Genomic DNA, 24011 nt, shown 5'->3' with positions numbered 1-24011 from the left:
TAATTCCTCTTTACATATTCTCTTAGTGGTTACTACAAATATTATACTATACAACATGCAATTACAGTAACATTTAGCATGCAATCAACAATGAATGTGAAATATTAAGTATTCCTGGTTTACTGTTCCCTCTCCTTTTTCTGTTGGTGAACCTCCAGTGACAGTAATGTACACCCTACATCCAGTAGTCGTAATATGTACTTATTTTCTGAGATCTCTGTCTGACTCCTTCCTCCCCCTTTGTGTACATTTGAGTGTTTGATTAATGTTCTTTCCTTTCCATTTAGAAAACTTCCTTAAGTACATGTAGGGCTGGTCTGGTATTGCCAAATTCCCAAGGCTTCTGGTTATTTGGGACTCTTCTTCCCTGTTTCAAAGAAATGCCTTGACTTAGTGCTTTTCTGTTGTTTCCTTTTTAATTAAAGTAGGGCGATGCCATCTATCGGTTGGCGTGTGTCACATATTGGTATAAGGAGCCCTGGTGGTGCAGATTGGTGTGATACTGCTAACCACAAGTCAGCAATTCACATCCATCTTTCTCTGTAGGGGAAAGATCAAGCTATTGCTCCCATAAACATGTACGCTCTCAGAACTCTAGGGTAAAAAAAGAAACCAAGAAACCATGGGGAGCAGTTTTACTCTTCCCATAGGGACACGAACAGTCAGAATCAACTTGAAGGCAGTGGGTTTTTACCTGTTGTTATGGAATTAAAGAATTTCCGATTTATTACCAAAGGTTTATAATTCATTACTGTGCTTAGATTTCTGGTGTTCAAATTGTGCCAGACAGGTCAACCTATCTGCTAAGTTTTTGCACTGCACCATCATTGTTTTGGTTGTTTTATTACGTGGTTCCTGAGATACTCCAGATTTACCTTGTACATTGCTGCCATTTACCCCAGAATCTGCCATTTCTCCAATGACTGCCGGTTCATTTGACAAGAGAATGATTCTTGAGGTCGATTAGGTTACCAGATGGGCTCATTGCTACAGGGATATCCTTGCTTGTTGGCTGAACTCAGTGTCTTACACTCATTCTACAGAAGGAGAAATAGCATGACCTTTCCCCCTGCGTAGCGCCCATTCTTTTCCAAATTTTAGCGTAAAGTTTCACTGTAATTTACAATGCATATTGCAAAGCACAACAACCATGCTTCTTCCCTTTGTCGCTGAATTTTCCTCCAATTTAGCTATCATTTTAACTTTCTTTCTCTTTCTCTCAGCTGGTAATCTTTGTTTTCTCGATGAGGCTGCCCTTGGCAAATATAAGATTTTAGTCAGATCGCTTTCAGTGGCAGTTTTTACTGCTATTGTGGACACTACAATGGATTTATCAAATGTTCTTTCTCTTTAAGCATCATTTCAGCTTTTTCTTTTTTTTCCCAACTGTCCATCTTGATTTTCCTGGTGAGGCTGCCTTTGATAAAAGGAAATATAAGATGGTAACCCGCTATCTTTGGTTTGATACTTTTTTCTGCTGTGTATTTTGCTGGACACCATAATGGCTTTCTGTGGCCTCTGTAAGAAACCCAGAGTCCTTTGTTCTTAATGCTGTGATAGACCTTAGTGGACTTGCTACTTCACAAGACTTTCCCCAGATTCCTTATCACCTTCAACATCCACAGCCACCCACTTAAGCAAGTGATAACTTAAAAACAGTAGTCTGACTTCCATCCTTCCAGAGAGCCACCAAGTAGACGTGCTAAGGCCCTGCTGCTCTAGCTCAGGCTCCACACATCTCTACCAGTTGTAATGGACTATGCTCCTAGGTTTTGTGTTAGTAAATCTCAAGACAGAGAGACTTCGACTCGTTGTATATCAGGCATCAGCTTTCTCACACTGCTGAGTGGTAGGGATGTGTCTAAAGGAGTCCTAGTGGTACTTAGTGGCTATGTTTGGGTGCTGTTAAAATCTAGGTCAGTCGTTCAAACCCATCAGCCAGTCTGTGGGAGCGAGATGAAGCCGTCTGTTCCTGTAAAGATTTTCCACCTCAAAAACCGAAAGAAGTAGTTCTCTGCCCTATATGGTCGTTGTGAGTCAGAATCAACTTGTTATCAGCAGTGGACATTTTCAGAATACCTATTTGGAATATAAGAAGAACCACACAAGAAGCAGGCCACCAGATAAATATGACTGTGGATGCTGCTTCCAAGATCCGTGCTGCCCAGTGGAAAGGGAAATGAGCTGCAAGTGCACACAGTTGACGCATCCCACTGCCGACTGCGAGGCTGGCAGTTTGAGTCCACCCACATTGAAAGGGATATTGAAAGAAAGACCTGGTGATCTACTTCTGAAAAATCACCATCAAAAACCCTGTGAAGCACAGTTCTACCCTGACACCCATGGGATTGGTAGTACTACTCAACCGGGTGCCTAGCAAGACACCATTCTTTGTGGGATTTTTCCTATTTTAATTACCATCCATTGCTTTTTATTTTTTTAATCATTTTACTGAGGGCTCGTACAACATTTATCACAATCCATACGTACATCCATTGTGTCAAGCACATTTGTACATTTCTTGCCATCATCATTCTCAAAATATTTCTTTCTGCTTGAGCCCTTGGTATCAGCTCCTCCTTTTTCCCCTCCCTCCTAACCCTTCTCCCTCATGAATCCTTGATAAATTTATAAATTATTATTATTTTGCCATGTCTTACACTGTCCAGCATCTTCCTTCACCCACATTTCTGTTGTCTGTCCCCCAGGGGGTGGTTATATGTAGATCCTTGTGATCAGTTCCTGCTTTCTACCCCTCCGTCCCTCCACCCTCCCTGTTTCGCCGCTCTCACCACTGGTCCTGAGAGGGTCATCTGTCCTGGATTGCCTCTGTTTCCAGTTCCTGTGTGTACCAGTATACATCCTTTGGTCTAGCTGGATTTGTAAGGTAGAATTGGGATGATGATAGTGGGGAGGAGGAAGCATTGAAACTAGAGTAAAGTTGTATGTTTCATCATTGCTACACAGCACCTTGACTTGCTCATCTCCTCCCTGCGACCCTTCTGTGAGGGGATCGCCACTTGCCTACAGATGGGCTTTGGATCCCCACTCTGCACTGCCCCTCATTCACAGTGATAATAATATTTTTGTTCTTTGATGCCTGATACCTGAACCCATCAACATCTCATGATCACACAGGGTAGTGTGCTTCTTCCATGTGGGATTTATTGCTTCTCAGCTAAATGGCCTCTTTATTTTTAAGCCATTAAGACCCTAGGTGCTATATCTTTTGATAGCCAGGCACTACCAGCTTTCTTCACCACATTTGCTTACGCACCTGTGCTGTCTTCAGCGATCGTGTTGGGAAGGTGAGCCTTATGGAATGCCAGTTTAATAGAACAAGTGTTCTTGCATTGAGGGAGTACTTGAGTAGAGGCCCAATGTCCATCTGCTACGTTAATACTATAAATATATGCACATAGATCGATTATTTCCCCATTGTCATATATAAATATGTTTGCATATGTACATGCCTGTATTTAGACCTCTATAAATGTCCTTTGCCTTCTAGTTCTTTCCTCTATTTCCTTTTACTTTTATCTTGTCCCACTATCATGCTCAGCCTTCATTTGGGTTTCAGTAATTCCTCTCAGTTACATTACCCTTGAACGAGCCCTACCAGGCCTTTTACACCCTCCTCATCACTGATTTTGGATCACTTGTTATTCCATTGTCCCTGGGATTTATTAACACCACTTCCTTTCCCCCACCTCTCCCTCTACTATGTCCCCTGGAACCTTCGGTCCTGTTGTTTTCTCCTCCAGATTGTTTATCCAGACTCTTTTATCTAGATAGACCTGCAGAGATAATACTATGCACAAACCAAGACAGAGCAAAACAAAGCAACAAACAAGAAAATAGTTCAAGGTCTATTGACATTTAGGAGTGTTTTCTGGTGGAGTCTGATGGAGTGCCACACCATGGCCCCAAAGTCTATTTTTGGTATTCCCTCGAGACGTCCTTGCTCTGCTCCCCTTGCTGTTCTGTTGCACGCCTTTAGTGTTTTGCCTCGGTGTGGTGGGGTCTGATCAGGCATAATTCCCTCACTGTGTATCCAGTGTTGTCCCCTATAGGGCTATGGGCCAGTGAGGGATGTCATGTCTCATAGTGGGGTTGACCATATGGCCCTCTCTAGCTATTGGCTGCTCTGAGCAGGGATATCATCTTCAAGTCTTGGTGGGTCAGGATGTGCTCCACTCTCTCTTCCTCCCCCCTCATTTGCTCCTGTGTGCTCTGATCAGACATGTCCCTCTCCCTGAGCTGTAGCTTCAGTGCTGCCCCTAAGGTAAATTCTTCAGGGGGCAGGGGTGGTTGTCCACATAGTTGGGATTGGGGCCTGTCTCTCAGACCCCTCTACTGGTTCCCTGCTTCATGCCAGTATGTTGCATTCACATCTTAGAGCACCGCTTTGTAGTCTGGTCCCTCTTTCCCTGAGAAGATATGAATAATACACTCCCCTTGGGGGAGTTAGTGCCCTGTTCCCCAACTACTCATTTGTTTTTGTTTTTTCTCTCTTTCCCCTTCCTTTTTAGTTGTCTACCATATGTATTCCTGGATTTGGTCTGGTCCCTGCCATACTCCCTGAACCTGAACCCAGGAATGTTTATATACAATAGTTTTTTCCCTAAGCCCGTTTTGCACTTTTTTTTTTTTAAGCTTTCCTCATCAGACTCATATAGTACTTCTCATTTTCTGCTTGGCTTACTTCGCTTAGTATAATTTCCTCCAATTCTTTCCAATGTGCTTCATGCATTCATCACTACTTTTTTTCTTATTTTTTTAATCATTTTATTGGGGGCTCATAGAATTCTTATCACAATATGTTCTTGATCCATTGTGTCAAGAACATATGTACATTTGTTGCCATCATCATCCTCAAAACATTTGCCTTCTATTTGAGCCCTTAATATCTGCTGCTTATTTTCCCCCTCCCTCCCCACTGTCCCCTACCTCATGAACCCTTCATCATTAATAAATTATGATTATTTTGTCATATACTACACTGTCCGATGTCTCCCACCGCCTTCTTCTCAACTGTCCCTCCCCCAGGGAGGAGACTATATGTAGATTCTTGTAATCAGTTCCCCCTATCCACCCCACATTCTCTCCATCCTCCAGGCATCGCCACTCTCACCACTGGTCCTGAATGAGTCATCTGTCCTGGATTCCCTGTGTTTCCAGTTGCTATCTGTACCAATGTACATCCTCTGGTCTAGCCAGATTTGTAAGGTAGAATTGGGATCATGATAGTGGAGGAGAGGAAGTATTTAAGAACTAGAGGAAAGTTATATGTTTCATCGCTGCTACCCTGCACTCTGACTGGTTCATCTCTTCCCCACAACCCTTCACTAAGGGGTGTCCGATTGGCTACCAATGGGCTTTGAGTCTCCACTCTGCACTCACCCACATTTTCAATGATATGATCTTTTGTTCCTTGATGCTTGAAACCTGATCCCTTCGACAGCTCGTGGTCACACAGGCTGGTGTGTTTCTTCCATGTGGGCTTTATTGCTTTTGAGCTAGATGGCCACTTGTTTATCTTAGAACCTTTAAGAACACAGACGCTATATCTTTTGATAGCTGGGCACCATCACTTTTCTTCACTACATTTGCTTACACACACGTTTGTCTTCATTGATCGTATCAGGGAGGTGGGCACCCATTGATATGATTTTTAGTTCTTTCATGTCTGATAACCAGTCCCTTCTGCACCTTGTGGTCAGACAGGCTGTGTGCTTCTTCCATGTTGGCTTTGATGCTTCTCAGCTAGATGGCCGCTTGTTTATCTTCAACGCTTTAAGATCCCAGACGCTTTGATAGCCACGTACCATCAGCCTTCTTCACCACATTTGCTTATGCACACATTTTTCTTCAGCAATCATGTCGGGAATGTATGCATCCTGGAATGCCAATTTAATAGAACAAAGTGTTCTTGCATTGAGTAAGTGGAGGCCTAATTGTTTTATTAGGAGTTCACACAACTCTTATCACAATTCATACATACATCAGTTGTGTAGAGCACATTTGTACATTCATTGCCCTCATCATTCTCAAAACATTTCCTCTCCACTTAAGCCCTTGGCATCAGGTCCTCATTTTGTCCCCTCCATCCCCGCTTCCCCCTCCCTCATGAACCCTGGATAATTTATAAATTATTATTTTGTCATATCTTGCCTTGTACGACATCTCCCTTCACCCACTTTTCTGTTGTCCACCCCCTAGTAACAAGGTCAAATGCAGATCATTGAAATCGATTCCTCCCTTCCAACCTACTCTCCCTCTACGCTTCTAGTAGTGCCACTCTCACCACTGGACCTGAAGAGATCATCCACCCTGGATTCCCTATGTTTCTGGTTCCTATCTGCACCAGTGTACATCCTCTGGTCTAGCCAGACTTGCAAGGTAGAAATCAGATCATGATAGTGCAGGAGGATGAAGCATTTAAGAACTAGAGGAAAGTTGTATTTTTCATTGTTGCTACATCACACCTTGACTGGCTCGCCTCCTCCCCTACACCCCTCTGCAAGGGGATTCCGGTGACTGACAAATGGGTTTTGGATCTCCAATCTGCACCCCGCCCCCCACCTCATTCACTATGGTAAGATTTTTTGTTCTGATGATGCCTGATACCTGATCCCTTCAACACCTTGTGATCGCACAGGATGGTGTGGTTCTTCCATGTGGGCTTTGTTGCTTCTGAGCTAAGTGGCTGCTTGTTTGCGTTTAAGACACCAGACGCTATACCTTTTGATATCCGGGCACCATCAGCTTTCTTTGCCACATTTGCTTATGCACCCATTTGTCTTCAGCGATCATATCATGGAGGCAAGCACAAAATGTTATGATTTTTTGTTCTTTGATGCCTGATAACTGATCCCTTTGGCACCTTGTGATCACACAAGCTGGTGTGCGTCTTCCATGTGGGCTTTGTTGCTTCAGAGCTAGATGACCACTTGTTTATCTTCAATCCTTTAAGACCCCAGACGTTATATCTTTTGATAGCCGGGCACCATCAGCTTTATTCACCACATTTGCTTATGCACCCGCTTTGTCTTCAGCAGTTGCGTTGAAAAGGTCAGCATCACAGAATGTCAATTTAATAGAAGAAAGTATTCTTGCATTAAGGAAGTACTTGAGTGGAGGCCCAATGTCCTTCTGCTACCTTAATACTAAACGTATAAATATATGCACATAGATCTATTTACCCATCCTCATATATAAATATATTTGCATATATACATGTCTTTATCTAAACCTCTATAAATGCCCTTTGTCTCCTAGCTCTTTCCTCTATTTCCCTTGACTTTCCTTCTGTCCCACTATCATGCTCAGTCCCGACCAGGGTTTCAGCAAATCCTCTTTGTTACATTACCCTTGATCATGCCCTACCAGGCCTCCCAGCCCCTCCTCACCACTGATTTAGATCACTTGTTCCCTTGTCCCTGGGTTTGTTAACACCACTACCTTTTCCCCCACCTCTCCTATGTCCCTCCTGAACTGTCGGTCCTGTTGTTTTATCCTCCAGATTGTTCATCCAGCCTATCTTATTTAGAAAGACCAGCGGAGATAATAACATGCACAAAAACAAGACATAAAAATACCAAGGAACAATATACAACCAACCAACAACAATAAATCAATGACAAAAAAAAGCACAAGAAAGAAAAGTTTGTAGTTAGTTCAAGGATTGTGTGTTGGCCTTTAGGAGTGTTTTCCAGTTCAATCAATTGGGGTACCACACCCTAGCCCCAAAGTCCACCTTCATCATTCCCTGAGGACCTCGCCGTTCCATTCCCTTGCTATTCTGTTGCACCCCCTTAGTGTTTTGCCTCGGTGTGGCGGGATCAGATCAGGCGTAGTTCCCACACTGTGTCTCCAGTGTTGTCCCCGGTAGAGCTATGGGTCAGTGAGGGGCGTCATGTCTCATAGTGGGGCTGGCCATGTGGTCCTCTCTGTGGACTGGCTGCTCTAATCGGGATAATCGTCCTCAAGACCTGGTGGGCCAGGATGTGCTCCACTTTCTCCTCCTCCCCCTTCATCATCACCCATGTGCTCCCATCAGATATGTCCCTCTCCTGGAGCTGCAGATTCAATGCCGTCTTTTGAAATAAGTTCTTCTGGTGGGAGGGCCAGGCGTCCTCTTAGTATTTGTCATCACTGCTTTTTAGTGATGTGTAGTACTCCATTGTATGTATATACCACTGTTTTTTAATCCAATCATTTGTTGGTGGAAATTTGGGTTGTTTCCAACTCCTTGCATTCGGATTTGTACCCTTGTGGAACTGCTGTTCAGGTCCTTTGCCCACCTCCTCGGTGGGCAATTAGTTTTTTTCTCTTTGGAAACTAGCAGAGTATTGTAGATTTTAGTAATAAGGCCTTTGTCTGATGTGTCAGGCTAAAGATGTTTTCCCAGTCCGTGGGCTCTCTTATTACTCTCTTGGTGAATTATTTTGATGTACACAGATGTTTTATCTTCAGTGTATCCCACATGTCAATTTGTGACTCATGTGCATTTGTGTCCTTCCCTGTTTCTGCTATCCCATGTATTCCCAGTGCCAAAATTCTCAGATTGGTCCCAGTTCCCTTATTGATGGACCTAATAGTTTGGAGTTTTACCTCAAGGTCTGTGATTTACCTTGAGTTTATTCTTGTGCATGGAGTCAGATAAGGGTCATGCTTCATTTTTCTGCAGGTAGATATCCATTTTTTCCAACACCGCTTGTTAAAGAGGGTACCTGCTTTTGATATTTTGGGGGCTTTATCAAAAGTGAGTTGTCTGTATGCTGATGATTTTATTTCTGGGTTTTCAGTTCTTTTCCAGTAGTCTAAGTATCTGTCATTATACCAATACCTCCCAGTTTTGACCATGATGGCATTATAATATGTGCTAAAGTCAGGTAAAGCAAGCCCTCCCACTGTGTCCTTCTTAGGGAGTCTCTGCTAATTCTGGGCTTCTTCCCTCTCCATATGAATTTGGTAATCAGTTTTTCCATTTCTTTCAAGAAAGATGAGGGTAATTCTCTCAGGATTGCATTAAAGTTATATAGTGCCTAGGAGAGAACTGACATCTTTACTATATTGAGTCTTCTGATCGACAAAAATGGGATATTCTCCCATTTGTTGAATCACTCTTGGTTTCTTGTAATAGTGTTCCATAGTTTTCCTCATATAAATCTTTTGTTCTTTTAGTCTGCTATTTCCCTAGATATTTTAATTTGTGCTTGGCTATTGTGATGGGTACCACCTTTTTGACCTCCTCTTCTGTTATTTTAGCTGATATGTATAGCAGTCCAGTGGACTTCTGTTTGTTGATCTTGTATCCTGCCACTCTGCCCCTTTTGGATCTTTTGGGATTTTCCATTTATAAAATCATGTCATCTACATATAACGATAGTTTTACCTCTTCCTTCCCCAGACGAATAACTTTGATGTCTCTCCTTTGCCTTATGCTGCGAGCTAAAACCTCCAGTACGATGTTAAATAAGAGTGGGGACAAGGGGCATCCTTGTCTGGACCCTTTTTCTGTGGAATTGTGTTCCTCTTTTCTGCATTGACTACCATGTTGGCTGTTGGTTCTTCATATATAGCTTGTATGGTCTTGAGGAATTGTCCTTCCATTCCTATCTCCTGACGTGTCTTAAAAAGGAATTGGTGTTGGATGTTGTCGAATGCTTTTTCCACATCTATCAATATTATCATGTGGTTCTTAGAGTTTTTCATGTCAATGTGGCACATGATACTAATGGTCTTTCGTATGTTGAACTATCCCTGGTATGAATCTTGCTTGGTCATGGTGAATTACCATATATACTCGTGTATAAGCTGAATTTTTCAGCACAAAAAATGTGCTGAAAAACTGGGGTTTAACTTATACGAGGTGTAATATCTCACAGGTGATTGTCGTTCCTCCGCTGTTCATTCAAAGCCCCACTGATACTTCAGGGCTTTGAATGTTTGTTACTCACATCTAACCAATCAGAGCCATCCTATGACGTGGAAGGCTCCAATTTGCAGAAGCACCCATAGTGATTCACTTACGCTGGCAGCTGAACTGGTCAGGATGTGTCCGTGGCTGCGCTCCGTCTCTCCCCTCTGGTCTCTGTGTTAATTCACATCCTGCATTTCCCACCCTAGGCTTATACTCAAGTCATCAGTTTTTCTAGTTTCCCAGGTAAAAACTAGGTACCTAGGCTTATACTCAGGTCGGCTTATATTCAAGTATATATGGTATTCGTTTTATATACATTTGTATTCTATTGGCAAGTATTTTGTTAACAATTTTTGCATCTGTGTTCATTAAGAATATTGGTCTGTAGTTCTCAATTCTTGTAGGATTCCTGCCCTGTTTGGGTATCATATTTATACTTGCTTCAAGAGGTTGCCGTCTTTTCTATGTTCTGGAAGATTTTGTGTAGGATTGGTGTCATTTCTTCCCTAAATGCTTGGTAGAATTGTCCTGTGAAGCCATCTGGTCCAGGGAATTTGGGGTTGGTAATCCCTTGATATCCTTGTCTATTTCTTCTATTGCTATGGGTCTATTGACATTCTTGATGTTCCTCTGGGAAATTCGAGGGAGGGATTGTTTTTCAAAATTTGACCATGTCTTCCAAGTTGTTGAATTCATTGGAATACAGTCCTTCGTAATACTCTTTAATTGTCATTTTGAATTCATTAGAGTCTGTTGTAATGTCCCCTCTTTCATCCCTCATTCTTGCTATTGAAATTTGTTCCCGTCTTTCTTTGGTTAGGTTTACCCACGATATGTTGATTCTGTTTATCTTTTCAAAGAACCAACTTTTAGCAGCATTAATTTTTTCCATAGTTTTCTTATTTTCCCTCTCCTAAATCTCAGCCCTGATTTTTATTATTTCTTTTCTTTTGCTATTAGCACGATTGTGCTGTTGACTCAGCCCTAGTTGCTGTAAATTTTGTGCCAGCATATCAATCATATGGCTTTCTTCCTTTCTCAGGTGTGCATGTATTGCTATGAAACTTCCTCTGATAACTGCCTTTGCTGTGTCCCATAAGCTTTGGTACGTCTTATTCTCATTCTCATTGGTTTCTAGAAATTTCCTAATTTCATCTATGATCTGAGCCAGTACACACTCCTTTTTCAGTAGAGAGTTATTCATCCTCCAATTGTTTGCCTTGTTTTATTCATCTTCCTTTTGCTGATTTCCAGCCTTATGGCACAGTGGTCAGTGAGAGAAGTCTATATGATATCAATGTGCTTAAATTTATGCAGATTTGACTTATGCCCCAGCATGTCGTCTATCTTCGAATATGTGCTATGTGGGCTTGAAAAGAATGTGAAATATTTTGTATTTTCATGAAAAGTTCTGTAAATATATATCAGGTCAAATTGACTAATTGTAGTGTTTAGATCTCTGGCCTCCTTGTTGAGTTTCTTTCCCTGTGATATTTCTTTCTCAGAGAGTGGTGTATTGAAGTCACCTACTATAATTGTTGAGGCTGTGACTTCCTTTTTCATATTTTGAAGCATTTGTTTGACGTATTCAGCAGGTCTGTCATTTGGGGAATATGTTTACAATGCTTAGTGGTTCTTTGCCTACTGTTCCCTTGAGCAATATATAGTGTTCCACATCTCTTTTTATGGTTTGCACTTTGAGGTCAGTTTTATCCAAGATTACGATTGCAACCCTTGGTTTTTTTTAATTGCTGTTTCTTTGGTATGTTTTTCTCCAGCATTTGATTCTCAGCCTAGTTTTGTTTGTAGTCTTGACATGTGTCTCCTGTTGGCAGCAGATTGATTAGTTGTATTTCTAAACTAGTCTAAACTAGTCTGCTAGCCTCAGTCTTTTAATGCCTGAGTTTAGTTCATAGATATTCAGGGGTATTATTTCCATCCGTGGACTCTGTGATGTCATCTTACACCTTTTGTGTTGGGTGTTTTCCCACCTCCCTTTCTTTTTAATGTAGTGTGTGTGTGTGTGTTTCATTCTTGACTTCTTTTCACCCTTAATCCAATGCTATCTTGGGGGCTGTTTTCTCTTTGTTTCCCTCTGGGTGAGGTTGTTCTCTGTGGCAGTCTCTTACTTATGCTTGGTGAGTGCTGTTCTTCTGCCTATACTGGATCGACAAGGATCCAGGCTGGGTTTCTTCTAATGTATTCTTTGAGTTTTTCCTTCTCTAAAAGACAATTACTGCTTCATCTATCTTGATCAATAATTTGGCTGTGTAGAGTATTCTTGGGTTTGCATTATTTTCCTTCAATTTTTGCAATGTTACTCAACAACTCTCTTCTCTTCTTCATAGTGTTCTCTGATACCCTGTTTCCCCGAAAATAAGACAGTGTCTTATATTAATTTTTGCTCCCAAAGATGCACTAGGTCTTATTTTCAGGGGATATCTTATTTTTCCATGGAGAAGAATGTGGTACACGTTTATTGTTTTATTAAAAGAGACCTCGTACTACCTGTCTGCTCTGACTGCGCTGCAGCCAATAGTGAGCTGCGTGGTGGTGCCCACCACTATGATCCAGAGTCCAGAGTTACGGTAGCTTCGGGGGTGCTGATTTTTGGGGAGGTCTTATTTTTGGGAGATGCCTTATATTTCAGCCCGAGGCAAAACTGTAAGTAGGTCTTATTTTGGGGGGATGTCTGACTTTTGGGGAAACATGATAGGTCTGAGCATATTCTTATTTGGGAAACTATGTGATTGCTTGTTTTTCCCTAGCTCTTCTCATGATTTTCTCCTTTTCCTCAAAGTTGGATAGTAAGTATGATGTGCCTTGATTTCTTCTTGGGTTTCAATCTGACTGGTGTTCTTTCAGCCTCCTGAATGGTTGCCAGGTTTTCATTCATTAAGCTCGGGAAGTTTTCCTCCAAGAATTTCCTCTCTGTTGCAGTTGACTTCTTTGTGGTGTCTTCCTCTGGTAATCCAATAATTCTAATGTTGTTCCACTTCATAGCATCAGACCTAGCTTTTAGGTTCTCTTCAGCTTCACTAATGATCTTATTAGATTTTTGTTCGCATTTAAAGTCTCCTTGGCTGTCCTCTAGGTCACTGGTGCAATTATCTGCCTCCTCCAGTCGATTCTCGAGGTCTGTGTGTCTGCTACTAGTTTTTGTTATCTCTTCCCTGATCTCTTGTATTTCCCTTTGGTGTATGGACTTAATCTCCTCTTTCATTTCATCTTTTTTCTGTATTGTTTTTCTCATATCCTGTATTACTGCAAGAAGTATTCTGAAAAATTCTTTATGTGGCAGATAAATATCTGCTTCTTCTATGCATGTCGTTCGGTTCAGGACATCTCTGCCATTGAAGTTTGTTTCTCATGTTTTTTTGTTGAGGTCATTGGGCCTGATTGCTGTTTGTTTTAGAGGAGCCAGGTGCCATTTTTCAGGGAGTCAAAGAGCACTGGCTCTCTCTGGGAGACTCGTAGGAAAGCTTCTTCGAACTGCTACAGCTAATTTCACTATGGAATTAGCCAACCACTTTGTCCTCCTGTGGCTTCACTCTTTCCCTAGTCAACAAGTTGGATGGGCCTCTCCGGAGATGCTGGTTGGGTTGTTGTGGATCCACGAGGATGGTGCTTTACTGGGTGATCTCACAAGAATCCATGATGGTGTGGCCCATGACGGCTTGGGTTGTCACAGGTGGCATGCAAAGTTGCCCGCTGCAACAGGAGTGTCACAGAAATCTGGTTGGTTGCCTGCTTTGGTATAGAGCACCGTGAATGGTGGGCGGAATTTCCCTGATCAGGTAGATCACTGCGTAGGTTAGGCAGAGTTTCCCACTGCTCCGTGGAAAGCTGGTGAGTGTTTGATAAGCTTTCTTAGTCTGTGAGGCACTACAGCAGGCGGGAGGAAGCTCCCTCAGTAACGTGGGCCCACAGAGGATGGATAGGAGCTCCCCAAGGCACACAGGCAGGATTTCCCCCAAAGAAGGGGTGCCGAATTTCTCCAGCCATGTCTTAAGCACTACAGAGGACCGGCAGGTGGGCTTTTCCAGGGAAGAAGTTGGGCAGGATATCCCCTGTTGGAGTGTGGGTGGGCTTTCCCAGCTTCCGGTTATGCTGCAGAGGGAGGAGCTCGCCCAGCAGGGTTGAGTGCAGGCATTAATGCCCTAGGCTAAGGGTAGTGGTCAGGATGTTGGCAGTGCTGTGTGAGAGAAAGGGGAAGAGAAAAAAGAGAAGGAAAAAAAAAACAGCCCACTGAGACAGGGGGATAGGGGGGAATAGAGAGAAGAGAGGGAAACTGAAGCATCAATATAAATGAACCTGATCCTTGACCATGGGGCTGGAGGGGTTTAATCCCTGCCCTGAGATGGTGTCAAACTGTGGCTGTGTTGAGATAAAGCCCCTGTGTTGCCTACAAATGATCCTGGCTCCAGCCAAGACAGTGGCCGGGCCAAGGTAAGGTGACCAGATTTTAACATTGGTATAGCGGGACACCACTGATAAAACTCATATCCTGGTGAAATTGCCACATGGCAGCCGAAAACCGTATATACCCTCACTTGTTGTGCATTCTTTCCAAAAATTGGGACTTTTTAAAAACACCATAGACACGAGAAAAAATGTTTAAAAAGCGGTACGTCTGGTCACCTTAGGCTAAGGTCAAACCCTAGCTGGCCTCCATTGTGGTAAGCCAAAAGACCCAGCTCCTTAAAACCTATTGGATCTCTGCCTACTTATCTTTCTGATGCTCCTTCTGCGACCTGGTGGTGTGGAATTTCCCTCTTAGTGACTCTCCTGCACAGATTTCTGTGGAGTTCCTCTGCTATGTGTTACTCAGTCGCCATCTTCCTGGAAGTCTCTACCATCCATTTCTTAACAGATTTTTGTGAGAACTTTTTTTTCTCTCCCACTTAAAATTAATATACTTTTCCCCTCAAGAGACTGTAATTTACCTTTGTAAATTACAGAAAAAGGGCTTCAAAAATTCATGGGAAATTCCTTTACCTTTTAATCCTATTTCCATGAGCTATTTGTGGCTCACTCATACATGTTATTCCAGTTACTATGGCTCCATAAGAAATTATCGCCAACACTTAATGGCCTAAAATAGCAATTAAATATGCTCATAGATTTTATATTTTGTGGGAAGGAACTCAGACATAGCATAACAAACATGTTTCTTCTCTGCCCTATGATGCCGGGGCCTCAGCTACACACCTTACTGGCTAGACCAGAAATGTCTGAAAGCTCGCTTACCATGTGGCTGCCTGATGGGCCAGTTTGGGCTTCTTCACAGTTCAATGTCTAGTGTCCCTCCAGAGTACGTTTCCTAAAGGAGAAACCAGGTAGAATCATACTCCTATAGTCCCTGGGAGCACTGCTGCCGTATTCATTAGGTCTGAAGAGTCCCAAGTCCCCCATCCCCAGGTGCACAAAAGGGAAAGTGACCACACACCTCACATTCCTTCACGAAGGGATCTAGGGTCCCTGAGTAAACCGCATGGAGTGCATAGCTGACCTCTGGCTACATCAAGGAGAAGAATCCTACGTAGCTCCATCAATCAAGGCCGATTGCCACAAAATAGAGATCAGACATGCCTCCACCCTCCATCATTCTTTACCCTTTTCTGATAGTAACTGTTTCTTCCACAGCATTCTACTTTTGTGCTGTGTTCTATAATCCATTGCACTGGTCGCACAGAGCTCACAGGCAATACTCACAATTAAGGGAGCTTTTTAGAGAACTTAATGGGTTACTACAAGCCAAGATCAGAAAACACTAAGGATACAGTCATTGGTCCACAGTATCATCTCGCCTCAATCAAGTCTTTCTCTAGTCCTTAGTCTCTGTGTTGCTCTTCAATTCTGTCCCGTGTCTCCTTGCCTCAGCCTCTGACTTTGCCTTGTTCTTTCAGTCTGTCCAGTAATTTCTGTTTCACAGCCTCTGGTTACTCTTGTCTTTAGACAGAGATCTCATTTGTTCTCCACTGGTAGTTCTTTGTCCCTTAAGTTCATGGGATTCCTCTCTGTTCCTATTCTAAGATAACACATCCCTATGGCCAGGGAAGTGGCAACGAAAATGAACCAGTCCACTCTGTTTTGTGTTAGACATGCCCTATTTGCAAAGTCCCACCTAATCATCAATGGGAATCACAAAGACCTATACAGAAGAGCCATGCCAAGAGACTTCACACCACGATAGTCCCACAGACAGGCGCTTCTTGCCTTCTTACCCTTAAATCTACAAGTGAGAGCTGTGTCTTGGGAGATTCGCCTCTAAACCCTGGCAACCAAGTGTGCTTTTTACAGTGCATTTCCTCAACTCCTGTGCAGACAGACCACTGCAGCCAGGTGCAGATTCAGGGCAGCCTCCCAGCATTGCCTGTCTGTCCTGCAGCCCCCACTCTATGTGCCTCATTGGGCCTCAGCCATCCATGTGGCCTTTCTGCTCTGCTGGGTGGCATTTTGTTTTAAGATGATGGCAACGCCTTGACAGTCAAAGCTGCAGAACCCTCTGGAGAAAGGACACCAGTGAGTTGCTTTTCTTGGCCATACCCCATCACTGTGGTGGACTTGCACACATTCCTGTTGAGTCAGGTGTTGGTGATCTGCATTTCTCCTCCACATTCACTTCACTTTAAAAAAAAATTTAGCCCCTGCTATGATTCTAGTGATAGAAGGCGATGTAGGATTTAAGAAAGCTGAATTATCCCTGTCATGTTTAACTCACTGCATAGTTGGAAACTTATAGTTTGAATGTTACATGTTTGCTGTCAGGAATTGAATTTCCTTTCCACTGGGCATCCTGCAGACCCTGCGGTGCTGCATTGCTCCTTGGGCCTTGCTGTGTAGCATGGGGATTGCAGGGCCATCTCTACTCTGCTTATAGGACCTGCAGGACCGCAATGATGAGTTGCAGGCTGCGCTGGAAGGCCTACAGACATGGATGCACAAGACACAGAGTAGCCCATCTAGTTTCCGGCCAGATGGATGCCTGCCCCCAGCAGATTGCTCCGAAGGTAGAGGATCTTCTTGGGGAAAGGGTGGAGTCCTTGTTCCAGCAAACTGGGCTATCTCTCAGACCTACCCGTAGTTTGTGTCATGGGCCACTTCCAAGCATCATAGGGTATATTGAGGCACAAACACCTGCCCCAGACACACTGGCACCACCCGGCTGAGTTCCTTGTAGCTGGGAATTTATGGAAGGGGATGGGGGCTTTATCAACTGTAATGAAATGGCAGCAGTTATGTGATCTCACAATGACCTCATCAGAGGCATGTCCATCACTCGTAGATGTTCCAAAGCCACCTCCAGAGTTGTGATTAAGATGAAGGGACTTGGTGGTGAGGTTTCAGCATAGGCTAGAGACAGAGAGAGTGAGGGTATGTGACAGTAAATAAAGGAGCTATATTTCCTTTGCCCAGGTCACAGACCAGTCTCTATACAGATTGTCCTCTGAGCTGTAAGCTGGTTGATGTGAAAACTCTTTTAATAAAAGAGATAAATTATATCTAAAACATATTAATGACTCCCTAATATTCAGAGAGAGCTTGAGATTTGTCCCCTTGAGTGTCAGAATTCGTCAGAATAGACCTGTGCCAGCGGCGCCTGCGCAGGACACAGGTCAAGCACTGGAAGCAGTTGGGACCTGTGTGCATAGGCGTGCATATCTGCTTAAAAGTAGATATCTCTGGCTTCAGGATCCTCTTAGTGCTGAGGTTTATGACAAATTCCACCTACAGTGTAGACTGTGTTTGATTAATCTCAGCTCCTTCAAAAGACAAGAACAAGGAGGTAACACAGCTGCCCTAGAGTTTTGTCATAGTCCTGTATAGCCAGGGGTTGGTTCTTGGATCAGTGCCCCCAACTGTGCATCAGCAGACACCGTGGCAAGTCTCTCAGCCCTGCTGCCAAAGCTCTGATACACAGTGGTTTTGTGTGCTAAGTTTTGGCCACTCCCTCACCCCAGGGAGATCTGTGGACACTGACAGGCCACTCCCTCACCCCAGGGAGATCTGTGGACACTGACCTGTGGATCTTTGGCAGTCGAGCATTTTGCATCCTCCTCCCTCCCAGTTTTGTAGTGCTCTAAAGCTATTTATTTAATAAAATGTAAATGAATTATAGCTAAAAGAGCCAACCTGGGAACCTTAAGTTTTCTCTGAATGTGGGTACAGCGTCTTTGGACCCCAACATAACCTGCTCACCTGCAAATGGCAGATTGGTGTCTTGAAATCCTGTGAGTCAACAGCCAAAGGCCATTAGACTCATTTGGGAAATGTGGGATGGAGCCTGACACAGCCAGCTGCACCACATCCAGAGATGCCAAGGGTGCTGTGACATCCATTTAAGGCATCCTACGTATTCTTCCACACAACAGACAGGTCAGCCATCCCCAGGGAAATGGACACTGTGTCCCCTCAACTACACAGAATTTATGGCCCTCAGCACGAACCACTGACCCAAAACCTGGGAGACAAGGCCCTGAAGTCTTGGGTCTGCTCGAGACTGGGGACTGCGGCACCAGATCACAGACCTAGGCTTCATGCCATCGCTAATGAAACCTAGCAGTTTCACAATGTGGCCTTTTTATGTACTGTCCTCCCATCCCTCTGATGGAAACCATTTTAGAAGCAGCACCAAGGCTCAGTTGACCCTTCCGATGTTTGTCTGCTGCTGAGAGAATAGTAAGAAGCTGGGTTGCAGTAAGCCTAGTGATGTGGACTGTCCAGCCTCACGGACCTCCTGTCAGCCCAGGTGACTGCGCAAGTTGACAGTTCTCAGTTTCCAAGGCAAAGTAATTCTTTCCAGAGGTTCTCATTCAGGTTTTTGTCTTGTCCCTTATGTCAAAGTTTGTCACCATTTTCAGGGTGACAATGAGAGTAGAGGATGACTTTGCCACGTCCCATCCTTGACACTGCAAAATGAAGACTGAGTCATGGCATAAATGCAATTCTGAGTCTCAGACCAGCTCTCTTCCAAGCCCTAGCAACACACGTAGTTCAAAGATGTGCCTTGTGTGCCTGGTGTGCGGAGTGGTGATTCAGGTCGGAAAGCGAGTCCTTGCAGTGCTCTCAAGCACCATTCCTCATTCCACACGTATGGAATGTGCCTGACTGCTTTATTTATTATTATTATTATTATTATTGTATTTTAAAATCATTTTGTTGGGACATCTTACAAGTATAACATTCCATAGTTAAATCACATCAAACAGTGTTGTACAGTTGCTACCACAATCCGTTTCAAAACATTTTCTTTTTCTTGAACTCCTTGATATCTGCTCCCCATTTATTCCCTCCTTTGCCCACCATACCCCGCCCCAGGAAACCTTACTTTATTTTTTTCCATATCTTGCACATCCAATATATCCACTCACATACAATTCTGTTGTTCGATCCCATTGAGTGGGGTTATTCAGTCATCAGTGCTCTCAGCTCCCTGTTATCTCCTCCCCCCTTCCCGTACCCTCAGGGAACCGTTACTCCATTTATTGTTTCTGAAGGGTTATCTATCTTAGCTTTCATGTATCAAATGATATTAAATATACGATGAACCTACATCAAATCTGATATGATTAAAGAGGCAAAACAAATAAAAACCATAATCATAAGGGGAGGGAATATTAAGGAACTAGAGGATAATTATGTAGTTCATCAGCGCTATACCACACCCTGGATTTATCATCCCTTCCTGTGTCCCTTCTGAGCGTGACTGTCCAATTACCAGAGGGGCTGTGATTTCTGGGTCTCTACTACATCCATGCCCCTTCACATCAATTTGGTTGCTTATCTTTTGAACTTCTGATACCATTTCTCCTCAACACCTCATGATCACACAGGCTGGTGTGCTTCCTTGTGGGCTGTTTCTTACCTGCTAGTTGGGCACTTATTTAACTGCAAAGCATCTAAGACCCCATATGCTATTAATAACCAGGCACCATCAGCTTTTTTCAACCACATTTGCTTATGCACCCATTTTGGCTTCAGCAATCATCTGACCAGTTTATCGAGCAACACACAGACTTACTGCCATCAAGTTGATGCCAACTCATAATGACCCTATAGGACATGGGAGACCTGCCCCTGTGGGTTTCTGAGACTGTAACTCTTGTTGGTGGTTTCAAACTGCTGACATTTCAGATCACAGTCCAATGCATAAACACCATGCCACCAGAGCTCCTACATATCCTGAAACCCAGCATTATTTGTGTGAGGAGGAGGAGGCCAATTTGAAGTCTTTAGCTAATAAACAGGCCATGAGGTGTGTCTGGCCACCTTCATACACAGTGAGGCTCATTCCCAGGCATCACACTGCCCAGAGGCATGTGTCACCAGGTCACCCCACTTCTTCCATCTCCCCACCTCCTCTATGATCCTGGCATCACCAGGGAATAAACTTGAAGTGAAGTACAAGGGGGCCTTACATTCATGGACAATTCCATTATCTTTTTCTTCCGTGTTCTGGAGGTTTTTTGAAGTCCCTTCACACGATATCACTGCCACTTTGTAGGAACTTGAAGGGTGTGATGGGCTGCAGGAGCCTCCTGAGCAATCTGTTCTGGTGAAAGTGTGAAATGGTTCTAAATGAGTGTTTCCTAACGTGGGCAATGCTGCCCCCTGGGGGGCACTGGAATAATCCGTGGGAGCTGCCAAAGCAAATAACCTACACCCTATCCTGGATTAGGGATGGGCTATTGTATAAAAGTTAATTGCCAGAGGGTTGCTGGGTAACTATTTTTCTGAAAATTGGACAGCTGACCAAATAAGTTTGAGATCCTTTATTCTACATGGATACAACATAGCAGATCACCAGTGATGCGTGCTGTTGTACGCCAGTGCGGCAGGACTCCACCATCACTGCCTTTCCCTTGAAAAAGCACATGTAGAATCTGTGCTTTGTTGTCCCTTGGGAATAGGAAAGCTGTAAGAAACCTGTAATGTCCTCACTGAGCTAAGCTGAGATTTCCTCTTCTTCGCAGGCTTTTTCACATGCGTTACAGCTCCTACTCCAGTGAGCCTCGAAACGGAACTCATGATGGAGCAGGTGAAAGAACGTTACCAAGATGTCAAGAGCCAGCTGGAGATGAAGGTAGGTGTGAGGGGTGCCCGAGGGGGAGCCTGGGGCTTCCTTTTGTGCACAGAGAGCCGTGCTTAGTGCTGACCCTTCTCCAGGCAGCTGCCTTGGATTTCTCTGGTTGGTGAGCGGGGGCACTAAGAAGACAGTTTGAGGGAAATACAAGAGAAATGACTGTCAGTGCCTGGCCCAAAGTCGCTGGGGGCTGGCATGCTGAGTGCAGCCCTGCCAACTGCTGTGTGGGAATTCACACCACCTACCTCATTCTTAGCATAACTTATCCTTGGCTTTGCCTCTCGTGGGATGCTGCATAGTTTCTCAGCCAGGATTACCCTGGCTGACAAGGTCTTCTCAGATGAAGTTAGCTCCTGCCTCTCCTTAGATGGTGACTAAGAGAATGTCCGCACACAGTTGCCATGTGCCGCGTTCTTTCTACTTTCAGGACTCAGAGAGCCAGCCACCCTGTTTCCACCGGGACCTCTGAGCCCCTGGGTGCAAGTTACTTACCTAAACGGAGCTTGCCAGCCAACGGCCAGACAATATCTTCTCCCACGGGAGGTTATCCAACTGGTCCAGACAAGGCTGTGCCTACATCTTGAGCACTGAGTCTTGGGGATGTCACCGCTGCCTTTTCATCCCTGACTTCTGCAGGCCTCAGCTCCTTGGCATGCCCGACAACCTTGCTGTTTCCATGTCATATTGTCAGGGGCTAATGTTTCTCTTTCCAGGTAAACTACAAGCAGGAAATTGAACTAATGAAGAAAAACTTTGAGAAGGAGAAAAGGGAAATGGAGCTTATGTTCAAAAGTGAAGTCAGCATGCTAGAGAGGCGCTCCATGCACAGTCTCAGGATGCCCTTTGCAGCCTGCAGGGGCAGCTGTGGGAGATAAGGAGTGGGGGCCCACATTGCCCCAAGGAGTTGGCCACCTTAGCTCAGTGGCCAGACGAGAAGCTACGCCTGAGACACCAGCACGGACTACCACAAATCAGGTCTGCTGCCCTGTTTTCTTCTGGGTCCTCCTTCAGTCTGAAGTTCTTCCCAAAAACCCACATTAGATATTTAATTCAGGAAATGACTCAACTGCAGTGCATGCTAAGTGGGTAGTTTTTCTCTGGCCACAGAGAGGAAGGTAGGAAAAAATAGGGCTTTGTATGAGTTGTTTTAACTTAAATTAGAAATATATATATTAAAACTTAAGTTATGAAGTAATTTAGTATGTAGACTACTTTTAACACATTCATATTTATTTTCTGCCTCAGACTTCTCTGTAGCAAAGGAACAAAGTAGCAAAGCATCTTCCTTATTTAATGTCATGTTCTAATTTTCCAGTGCACGCGGTAGTATGTGGGCAAATGGAGAAAAAGGCTAAAAGCTCCTTTGCAATAGGGAGGCCAGTTATCTGCGAAGGTAGCTTTTCAAAGCTGTCCTAAGCGAAAGGAGCCCTGCTGGGGCTTTGGGTTAGCATCAGGCTGCTAACTACAAGATTGGTGATTCCAACCTCCCAACTGCTTTGTGAGAGAAAAACAGACTTGCTCCTCCAAGAAGAGGGACCATCTGAGAGCCTCGGCAGCAGTTTGCTCCATCCTGCAGAGCATAGGAGTTAGAATCGGTTTCATGGCAGCGAGTTGCTGTGTCATCACAAAGAAAAGCAATGAAAGATTTCTTTGGAAAACTGAGCGTATCAAGTAGGTTTCACTTAGTGGAATGATAACTGGTTGCTGCCAGCCCATGCCTATTTATCATGACCTCACTCTCCCACAGAGAATCTTGGCCTTCGCCAACTTGGACACCAAGCGGGCTAGAGCCCTGCTGACCAGACCTGCAAAGCCTCCTTGGGAAGCATTCTTAGCTGGGAACATGGCTCGGGTTAGAAGTGGCACTACGATGACCACAGTGGATCAAGCCATCTCCCGTGTCCTGTGACCTGGGGAGGTTGATGATCCCAGAGCCAGTCTGCCTTTCTGTCATGGTGCAAGGAAATTGAGGCAGCTTAAGTATGGGCGGTAAAGAAAATCCTGGACTACTGAATTGTACCCTCTTCTGTACCCTGCCTTTCTGTTCCCCAAAAGATGACCACACAGTGGCCTCAGACCTGGGCGTTGCAATAACACATACTGCCCGCTAGGATGATCCAGAGCTTCCTCCTGAGAATTTTGCTTCATAGTATCTGAACCTGTGAACTGTCTGGTAAAGGGCGGGCTACTGTCCAGAACACCTTATAGACCATTGCCACTATTCCCAAGCCCTTTCAGGCTCTAAGAAGCAGCAAAGGGACATGTCTGGTCCCAGGAGTTTCCTTAACTGGCTGGAAGGCTGCTCCCACCCCCATTCCCACCCCATGTCATGATTGTGAGTCGAGCCATATTGCATGACTCTGATGAGCTGAGTTACTCTTGTTCTCCCAGGCTGACTGCTCTCAGCTGGGCCTCACTCCACCTCAGTGTTATTTTCCTGGGGCTTCTAAAGGCATCTTTCCTAGATGTTTAAAATACTTTTTAGAGTAATTTCGACTAAAGGTACTTTTTTTTTTTCACTAAACTTTAGGCCAGTACTGCCCAATACAGCTTTCTGTAGTGATAGACATATCTTGTGTTTGCCTGCCCATTACAGGAGCCACTGGCCACATGGGGTCACTGAAAGTGACTGATGTGACCAAGAATCTGAGCTTTGATTTTATTCCATTTTAATCCGTCTAAATGTAAATTTAGTCCCATTTGACAAGTCGTGTCTGCTGCATTATCAACTAGATCCTGTGCATGCACTCTCTGAGCACAGCTGGCACGAGTAGCGAGGAGTTGTGCACTTAGAACGTGCGCTTGGGCAGGCCTTTCTAACCCTGTGATACATGTGACATTCGTGTTTCTGAGCCAGGTCCATGTGAAAGTTTCTGTAGAAAGGGGGCAAAGGCTGAACTGAGCCAGAAACTCCTGTGGATGGAAGCAGCGCACTTGTTACAGCAATGGGACTGTAAAAAGAAAAAGATGCTTCAGAGGCAACTGCAGCTAGTGACA

At 44.2% G+C, this 24011-nt stretch overlaps 1 pseudogene; it reads left to right on the top strand.

Moving 5' to 3' along the window:
• LOC142436586 (ninein-like protein) overlaps window positions 1–24011 on the top strand; it is a 91141-nt pseudogene that overhangs the window by 51312 nt on the left and 15818 nt on the right.

Source organism: Tenrec ecaudatus, unplaced genomic scaffold (assembly GCF_050624435.1).
Source record: "Tenrec ecaudatus isolate mTenEca1 unplaced genomic scaffold, mTenEca1.hap1 Scaffold_426, whole genome shotgun sequence".
Taxonomy (NCBI): Eukaryota; Metazoa; Chordata; class Mammalia; order Afrosoricida; family Tenrecidae; genus Tenrec; species Tenrec ecaudatus.
The sequence above is the reverse complement of the archived record's forward strand: the minus strand, read 5'-3'. Positions and strand labels throughout refer to the sequence as shown.